The sequence below is a fragment of the Ixodes scapularis genome, unplaced genomic scaffold (genome assembly GCF_016920785.2).
Source record: "Ixodes scapularis isolate PalLabHiFi unplaced genomic scaffold, ASM1692078v2 PGA_scaffold7__128_contigs__length_106722199, whole genome shotgun sequence".
NCBI lineage: Eukaryota > Metazoa > Arthropoda > Arachnida > Ixodida > Ixodidae > Ixodes > Ixodes scapularis.
Window position 1 is genome coordinate 42,808,564 of NW_024609882.1, and position 10,248 is coordinate 42,818,811.

The 10,248-nt window shown below is 43.8% G+C and overlaps 2 pseudogenes; one reads left to right on the forward strand and one right to left on the reverse strand.

Annotated features, from left to right (window-relative positions):
* The window catches only part of LOC120838183, a 5,201-nt pseudogene extending 3,774 nt beyond the window's left edge, over nt 1-1,427 (reverse strand).
* A 1,290-nt stretch (nt 1,428-2,717) lies between these two features.
* On the forward strand, nt 2,718-8,276 carry LOC120838182 (annotated as a pseudogene).
* The last annotated feature ends 1,972 nt before the right edge of the window (nt 8,277-10,248 follow it).

A 10,248-nucleotide genomic window follows, 5' to 3' on the forward strand; every position in this document is an offset into this window, starting at 1 on the left:
CTCCTATATTCTCAATGCCCCCCCCCCCCCCCCCCCCCCCTCCTAATTTCAATTCCTGGGGAAACCCCTGGATTGGACCGACGAACATAGCTCCCACTGTACTGTCAGCTTAGTATCACACACACACACACAAAAAAAAAGCGTTTTTTTTTTAAATTTTAGTTATTGATTAACAAGCGCATTCTAGGGCCTAGTGTTCTAAAACGCAAAGAGTATCACCTACCACCAGCCTGCTGGGACGAAGACCAATTCTCCGGGGGCTTGCACGATTTCCAGAGGCTTGAAGTAACGCGGCCAACGCGGAGACTGCGTTTTCGGGTATATCTTGTCAAACCAAGGCGACGGCGGACTCGAGCCGGCGATCCTTGCGCGCCTTGTGGTCGTGACACAGCAAGTCCTGAGGCACGTGGTGAGGGAACAAGCACCACCTTCGAGCGCCATGCACAAGGGCACTCCAGAGATTACACTGCATCGGGTTCGTCTGAATGCGGTCACCTGCTAACGACGGGCCCAAGTTGAAGCACCGCGTAGGCGGCAAGTCAGCGTCTCTCGCGTATTTGAACATGTCATCCCTTGAAGTACGACGGGACGTCGTAGTCTTCTCGCAATCTCCGCGTGCCTCCCTCTCTAAGGTCATCCGATATCTGTAAGGGGACTGTCTCTCTGTACTCCTTCAGGTAATAGGCGAAATATTTCATCTTGATGCTGACTCTCTCAAAGTTATGGTCCCGGCCCACGCTGAATTCGCAGTCACTGTGCATGGCAACTAGGTTGTAGAGGGACCACCGCTCCAGAGCTTTCCATTCGTCCAGGAGGCCCTGTATGACCACAGGACGGCACAGTTTCTCGTGCTTACGCAAGAAAGTGTCAAGAGGCAGGTCCTTGGCGTGGTGCCGTTCCACCAGCTCGGATTGCTTCGCCTTGCATGTTTTCAGACTATTCAGCAACAGCGTCCGTTCCTGGGTGGATGCCGATGAGGCAGTCGAGGTGTGTTTGTGGTCGCGGTGGCCCAGTTTCGCCCTGACCCGTTCGACGCGGTCCACGGCGACCTTCTGGAATTGTAGATAGTGCGACGACATGGTAATTTTGGCAGAAGGTACGCTGGGCCGGTGTACGAACCAGATTTCAGCGGACCATAGCGTATTTTCCTCTTTCCACGCGCGCGGCGGCTGAGCGTGACAATCGGATAAAAAATGGCGTCGTCTTTTTTCTTATCTGCCCTTTCGAGTGACGTGCCCTGCAAGTCCAGAAAAAATCCCAGTAAACCTCGGGGGCTCGGAGACTTCTTTATCTTTATAGCAAGTATTGCTCTAAAAAAAAGAATTATGTTTGTTTGTGCCAATAGAGAAGCGTACTTGGCCACATGAAGGAAGGACTGGTTTTGCCTTCCCCTTTGAAGGTCCGCTGTTAATTTCCACGCAAGTTATTATTTTTGTATCGAGAGTACTTATTTTTCTGCCTCATTCCTTTAAAAAAAATTAAACACTAAACATTTTTTGTGTGTTGTGCTACGCAGCATCCCCCCCCCCCCCCCAAAAAAAAAAAACAAAAAAAAAACGTAAACATTTTTTTTTTGTGCTAGGCGAGTTAAAATTGTTTCAGAACGTACTACCCAATAAATATTTCGCTACAGCGCCACGCATATTTTTATTAAAGTAAAAAAAAAAATTGTTTGAAACCGAAATTGGACTGCGGAGGAAGAAGAAATATAGAGGAGATTGTTGCCGGAAGTCATGTGGCTACGCCCGACCGCGTTTTCTTCTTCGTTTTTTACCCCTTCGTTTTTCCAGCAACGCGCACGTCGCACGAGTAGTGCTAATGTCAAGCACTTCGTGCTCGACTTTTTTTCAAGCTCTTACCAATAGACCGATATCACCAGCCAGTTTGACTACGCCACCGCTGCCGCAATGCATCGAGGGAACTTTAGTCTTTTTGCACGTGAAACAACCTCGCTGGAGCACTTCGCGAGTAAAGCACGAGAAGGTCCTAGCCCTCGCGTGCACGGCCGCCTGCCTCCTGAGAACTAAAGTTATGGCGGCGTCACGCATGCGCCGAACGCTTAGTGAGATCGGTCTATTCGTGTTCGTAAAAGTGCATTCACACCGGCAATGTAAAGCAGTCGCGCGGTGCGACTAGATCGCATCGCAAAAAAAAAAAAAAAGATGTTACACTGGCGTGCGCGGTGAGCGAGTCCAACGCCTTCGTTGGCGAGTCGCTTCTCGAAAACTCGAGCTCCGAACGCCGTTGATTGGCTCAGCCGCTCCGCGACTAGGTCTCATCGCAAAAAGTCGGGTCGTACCAAGCGACTGCTCAAATCGCGTAGGTTTTTTCCCGAGATGGTCGCTTTTGCGATGAAAGTTATCGCGCGACTTCAGCCAGGGGAAAAGGCAACGACTCGGCGACGTCTTCGTGCGAATCAGCTTGGTGCAGGGGCGGATTTATGGGCCAGGCTAGGGAGGGGCGGTAGGCATTCGGCTGGCGGGGGGAGGGGTCTGCTGAGATATGACGTTACGGTCGAAACGTTACCCAGACTCAATATTCGCTATGTCACCAAAATCTAAACTTTTGGCTGGTGTATATCAATGATTTTATTAAAACAAATTTGACCTTGGGGAGCTTAGAAAGGGGGGGGGGGGGGGGGGGCCGTCGCCCGCCCCCTCTCCTAAATCCACCCCTGGCTTGGTGGTCGGGAGTGTCATACGGAATAAACCTTTGCTTTTGTCTTTGTGCTTTGTCATTTTGAAGCGTACAGTGCCTACGTGACTTGTGTATTGTGCTACGCAGCATCCATAGTAATAAGGATAATGCTGCTACATTCTGGCAATGTAGAAGTGAACCCTGGCCCGTTCACTCAAGAGCAAACTAAGAGAATACTAGAAGTCTTGGAGCTACTACCCAAGACGTAATTCTGGCTGAAATGGCGGCAATCAAGCAAACACAGACATCGGTTGAAGAAAAACCTACATCTGTGTTTTCAACTCTAGTATCGCTTAAAAAAGACGTTTCTTCACTGAAATCCCTTGAGACTAAAGTGCAGCAAATACAAGATCCATCCACGGAACTTACCGAGCAGTTAAACCAGCTGGCATACAATCGTGATGACCTAGAAAATCGCCATCGGAGAAATGATCTAATATTTTATGGTATTGCCGACGATCATATGAAACATAGGCAACGTCCGAAACAAAAGTTCTGCAGCTCTGCGAAACTGTGCTATAGGCATCAAAATTGACCATATTCACATCTGGAACACGCTCACCGACACAATGCAGAGACGTCCAGGCCAATCATAGTAAATCTTTCCTCGTTCAAAACAAAACAAACTATACTATAGCAAACGCCCAAGCTAAAAAAACAACGGAATATCTATCGGCGAGGACTTTTCTGTAGACGTGCGTCATGAAAGACGCAAGCTTCTGGATATAAAAATTCAAAAACGCAAACACCAAGGAAAAGAAGAGGGGACAGGACAAAAACAAATTAGTCGTTAGTTGTTTATACAGCAGGAGTTTAGTCTGCCAGAACATGGCGACATTGTTACCCACTGTATAGATGAGCAATTTAGCCAGTGCGGTACAACCGCTAGCCTGGGGTCTTTAACGTGCACCATGCAGTAGTGATACACGACCGCACGCCGGTACGATGCTCATCCAGATCGAAACGGGCAGAGGTGGGGCTCGAACCCAGGATCTCTGGGTTCTGCAGCGCGAGCTTTCGCTCCACGTGCGTCGAGCTGGGTGTGCGAGGGGACAGGACAGAGAGAGAGAGAGGTGACGCTTTATTAAAATATTTGGGCGGACTTAGCCTTGCCGATTAGGCCGGCATTGTCCCGCCCAGGACAGGACAGAGCGTTTACTCCAACTGGACGTTTAATGCATTCCCCGAGGAAGACATAAAAGAAGAATTAGGCATGTGAAGGTAAAAAAAGAAGAAAAATTATTGTTATAGTTTATAGATGCATTAAAAATTTAAACTAAATCTGACTTCACCCCTTGACACTAGCGAAAAAATAATGTATTAAAAATTCAGAAGCATAAACAAAATCAGGGTTAAAGAAAAATTTATTGACACTGTAAACTGCAAGACGTAAATCACACCGGTATACAATAGACGCTTTACACACGCGCCAGAATACAGCCGCCATTACTGACCTTCTCTTGTTTTACCGAGATACCGAGCCACTGAATTTGGTGGGGACGAGCCTCCACAAAGGCCAATGCTGGGGAGAAAGACAGAATAAAATCTAGGATGGCAATGACCTAGCCTGCTATGGTAATAATGAAGTGAAGTAAACGTAATAAGAGGAAACAAAAACTGAAGGTCAGTTATGGCGGCGCTCATGCACAGCTGCTGCAAAGCGTCTATAGGAACATGTCAGCAGGTCAAAGACAATGTGAGAAAACATTAAAGCGACCCGCTTTAAGAAAAAAAGGTCGAGGTATCTCATCTCTCGGACTGTGCTTATGCAAGCTCCCCCGAGAGACAATATATGGTTTTCGATTCATATAGTTCTCTGGGTCTTTTTTTGTGGTACTGCTTGAGGATCTTAGTCTGTTGGAATATGGGTGTGCAGAGGCAGTCCCGGACATGTATGGCGAGATGTCCCGATGGTGATGATTTCAGAGAAAGGTGATGCTCTCGAAGTCTCACGTTCACACAGCGCCCAGATTGTCCGACGTAGACTTTCCCACATGTGAATGGAATTTCGTACACTACGTTGATGTTGCAGTTGACGTACTTGTGCGTATGCTTGACGGTGCAGTTGTTGTTATTTTCATTTTGCGAATTAATCTTAGGACACAATTTTTTTAGTTTGTTTGGAGCTGATAGTACCACTGGTACTTCATACTTTGAGGCTATCCGTTTGAAGTTGTGGGACATGTTGCGGAAGTAGGGTATCACTGCCGGCCGCGTTTTCTTCTCGCAATTTCGTTTTCCTCTTCCCTTGGGAGTTGTCAGACATTCTGCTACATCAAACAATAATGAATTGGTGTATCCAGAATCCTGCAGCCTTTGCACTTGTGCTTCGAAACTGCACTTAGCCGTGTGTACACAGGACTTGTGCAGGGCCGCTTTGAAGCAACTCTGCACTATTCCTCTTTTGATAATCTTAGAGTGGGCAGAATCAAAAGGTAGGAGTCTTTTTTTTTTTTTTTTTTTTGACCGTAGTTCATAAGTCCAACAAGTGTGTGATTCTTCAAAGGACAGTTGTAGATCTAAAAATTGAAGCTTGCTATTAGTAGGTAACTCATGTGTGAATTTGAGTCCTTGAGCTTGTGTCATGTAAGTGTTGCTTATGATGTTAAATGTAGCACGATCATACTGGTCAGGTCCGATGGAAAGTAAAACGAGATAGTCATCGACGTATCTAAAGATACGTGTTACAAGGTTTGTGGGAAGGCTCTGGGCTATTCCCCTGTCACATGTGGAAAGAAAAATGTCGCATAAGACAGGTGCTACACAGGAGCCAATGCAAATCCCTTTCCTTTGGATGTAAGTATTGCCGCTAAAAGTAACAAAGGTAGATGTGAGGTAGAACCTAAGGAGTTCCATGAAAGATTCGGATGGTATACCACATTGATTTTGAAATGACACAGTTCCATTAGCCTTTATGCAATCGCTGACTGCTTCAAACATTCTTGCGTGAGGGACCGAGTAGAACAAGTCCTCCATATCAAGGGAGAGTGCAAACTATACTGTCGAAGCAGGTTGGAATTAGAAAAGGGTCATAGAAATTGAGGTTGTTCAGGTGGCGTAAAAGAAATTTGGACATAGCTCCCTGCCAAGATCCTCGTTCAGTTACTATTACACGAAAGGGGCAACCCTCTTCGTGAGTTTTGGCAGTGAAAAACATTTCCAATTGATCACTTTTAGCAGTGTTTATCTGTTTTTTCAATTGGCTTAGATCTAGCCTGTTGCACAGCTGGAGTGCTTTTGCCTTCACTTTTTTTTTTTTTTGGATTGAACCTGTCCAAGCAATTAAAATTCTTGTCTATGGAGAACTGGGCTGGTCGTCACAACAAAACCTTCTTCCTTGTCCGATATTAGAAGATTTAAATTGCTTTCTCGAAAGTGATTGACTATACGAGTGAAATGTATCTTCCTGTCGCTTTGAGCTAGGGCCAGCTTTTATTAGTATTATTTCATCTGCCAAAACTCACAAAGAGGGTTGCCCCTTTCGTGTAATAATAACTGAACGAGGATTTTGGCAGGGAGCTATGTCCAAATTTCTTTTACGCCACCTGAACAACCTCAATTTCTATGACCATTTTCTAATTCCAAACTCAGAATCTCTGATAGACTACCTTAAATCAAGTGTTTCGACAGTAAAGTTTGGACTCTCCCTTGATGTGGAGGACTTGTTCTACTCGGTCCCTCACGCAAAAATGTTTGAAGCACTCAGCGATTGCATAGAGGCTAATGGAACTGTGTCATTTCAAAATCAATGTGGTATACCATCCGAATCTTTCATGGAACTCCTTAGGTTCTACCTCACATCTACCTTTGTGACTTTTAACGGCAATACTTACATCCAAAAGAAAGGGCTTTGCATTGGCTCCTGTGTAGCACCTGTCGTATGCGACATTTTTCTTTCCACATGTGACAAAGGAATAGCCCAGAGCCTTCCCACAAACCCTGTAACACGTATCTTTAGATACGTCGATGACTATCTCATTTTACTTTCCATTGGACCTGACCAATATGATTGTGCTACATTTAACATCCTAAGCAACACTTTCATGACACAAGCTCAAGGACTCAAATTCACACATGAGTTACCTACTAATAGCAAGCTTCAATTTTTAGATCTACAACTGTCCTTTGAAGAATCACACACTTGTTGGACTTATGCACCACGGTTAAAAAAAAAAAAAAAGACTCCTACCTTTTGATTCTGCCCACTCTAAGGTCATCAAAAGAGGAATAGTGCAGAGTTGCTTCAAAGCGGCCCTGCACAAGTCCTGTGTACACACGGCTAAGTGTAGTTTCGAAGCACAAGCGCAAAAGCTGCAGGATTCTGGATACACCAATTCATTATTGTTTGATGTAGCAGAATGTCTGACAACTCCCAAGGGAAGAGGAAAACGAGATTGCGAGAAGAAAACGCGGCAGGCAGTGATACCCAAACTTCCGCAACATATCCCACAACTTCAAACGGGTAGCCTCAAAGTATGAAGTACCAGTGGTACTATCAGCTCCAAACAAACTAAAAAAATTGTGTCCTAAGATTAATTCGCAAAATGAAAATAACAACAACTGCACCGCCCAGCATACGCACAAGTACGTCAACTGCAACATCAACGTAGTGTACGAAATTCCATTCACATGTGGGAAAGTCTACGTCGGACAATCTAAGCGCTGTGTGAACGTAAGACTTCGAGAGCATCACTTCTCTGAAATCATCACCATCGGGGCATCTCGCCATACATGTCCGGGACTGCCACTGCACACCCATATTCCAACAGACTAACCGCCGAATTCAGAAACCTCACTCAAACTACACTCAAACTGAAGGGCCCCTCCACTTCCTCGAGGAAGGCGTGAGGGCCGGCGCTGGCCAATCGCGACGGCGGATCCGTCCTCGCGATTGGCCAGCGCCGGCCCTCGCGCCTTCCTAGAGGAAGTAAAGGGGCCCTTCAGTTTGAGTGTAGTTTGAGTGAGGTTTCTGAATTCGGCGGTAAGATCCTCAAGCATTACCACAAAAAAAAAAAGACCCAGAGAACCATATGAAACGAAAACCATATTGTCACTCGGGGGAGCTTGCATAAGCGCACCATCAAAAGCGCTGTCCGAGAAAGAGATGAGATACCTCGACCTTTTTTTCTTAAAGCGGGTCGCTTTAATGTTTTCTCACCTTATCTTTGACCTGCTGATTTTGTTTATACTTCTGAATTTTTATTACATTCTTTTTTCGCTAGTGTCAAGGGGTGAAGTCAGATTTAGTTTAAACTTTTAATGTATCTATAAACTATAACAATAATTTTTCTTATTTTTTACCTTCACATGCCTAATTTTTTTTTAATGTCTTCCTCGGGGAATGCATTAAACGTCCAGTTGGAGTAAGCGCTCTGCCCTGTCCCCTCTTCTTTTCCTTGGTCTGTGCGCTTTTGAATTTTTATACAATGTGTAGCCAACTAGCCCAACAGTTAATTTTGAAGCTTCTGGGATTTGCCAGGACACAAAATAGTCAACTACGCTACAGAAAACTAATTATTGGAAACAAAGTATTTTACTATGACAACAATGAACAGAGAGTAAAAGAGAAAACAATCTAGCAACCAGTACAAATTCCGCGGGCTTTAATTTAACTGTGAATGAACTCGATGTACTTCTCGTGAGTTGTCGTAATGTAAAAAATAAAATTGATGACTTAGCAGAGCCTGTTAATCTGACAAGGCCCAGTATTGTAATGCGTACAGAGTACTGGCTTGATGACTCAATCAAAATTGCAGAAGTTTTTCCACCTGACTATATACTGCTTATCGACGAGACAGAAATGGGCTTGGTGGAGGATTATTCCTGCTGACCCATAACGGTCTGCAAAGCAGCGCCATTGACTTTTCGCAATTTTAATTTGAGTCTGCTTGATGTAAGGTGTCGCTTCGAAATGGCCACTTCCTCACAGTCGTCTGGCGACGATTCCATTCTTTCTTTAACAAATGCTCTTTCAACAATTTCTTACGACTACATTTTACTGGGAGGCGACTTTAACTATGCTGATGTTGACTGGGTTGATGGCTTACCGATCAGTACAAACTTATCCACATACAACACCTTTATTGAATTTGCCTTAAGCTTTTCTTTACACCAACACGTAGACCACAGGAGGGACAGCACGCTAGACCTAATCTTTAGCAGTGAACGTTCTGTTATCTCTTCTATTTCCGTTGTTCCCGGTATTAGCGATCACGAGGTGATAGTCGGGGAAATAAAAAGCGCAGAAGAAAAAACCGTAAAAAAAAAGAAGAAAAAAAAACGCAGAGGAAAATTTATTTTTACGATCAAGGGAACTATTCCGCTTTAGCTGACAAACTTTTTGATTATTTCCAAGATTTCAATGAATTCAGCTACCACTCTGATGTGGAAGTGCTACGGGATATGTTCAAAAATAAATTAAAAGCTTTAATTAAAATTCACATTCCCTCAAATGTTATAACCGGAAGAAAACGCAAAGACAAGCCTTGGATAAATAAAGAACTACGAACGATCATTAAGAAAAAAGGCGGGTGTATGTAAAAACAGAGCCTCCTAATCTGCTAAAAAAACTAACAGCGTTTTTTTTTTTTTTTTTTTAAGCAAAGCAACACATTACAAGAATGAGTTTCTAGCATCTCTTGATGATACGTTTAAACGAAATCCGAAGGAACTTTGGAGATACGTGAAAAGTTCGAACAAAGATGAGCCAGGAATTCCGACTATCAACGACTCGGGACGGATGATAGATAATGAGGCTGAAAAAGCAAGCCTTTTTAATAGCTATTTTGAATCTCTATTCTCGCCTCCTATATAGTGAATAACCCTTTTCTCATTTTCGAGTCTTTAGAGGACAGCATGTTGGATTTGTCAAGCTGGAATTCTTAATTTACTAAACAATATTTACTCTCACAAAGCCACTGGGCCTGACGGTATTGGCCAGGCCGCATATTAAAAGAATGTTACGGCATTTTGTCTAGTTTTTTATTTGTATTATTTGATAACTCGTTATCAAGTGGTAAATTACCAAATGAATGGATAACAGCTCACGTTGTTCCTGCCCACAAAAGTGGTAAAAAAAAATAGGGTACACAACTATAGACCAATCTCTCTTTGTGTGTGTTCGAAAGTTTTAGCCACTTGATAAAACATCTCGACAGAAACAACTTTTTTTTATTCCTTATCAACATGGCTTCCGAAGTGGTTTATCGTGTGATACCCAGCTGATCGACTTTTATCACGACATTTCTTCTTTTTTTTTATAAAGGCGTGCAGACTGCGTTTTCTTAGATTTTCGAAAAGCCTTTGACGAGGTCCCCCATAAATTGATCCTATACAAATTAAAATTTTTGAATATCCCTGAAAATATAATTAAATGTCTTACTGATTATCTTACAAATAGACGACAGGCTGTTTTAGTTAACGGGAAAACGTCGTCGTAATTAGAAGTAACATCAAGGGTCCCCCAGGGATCAGTGCTAGGTCCGCTTTTATTCCTAATATATATAAATGACCTCTCTACAGACATTACGTCAAGCATTCGTCTTCATGCGG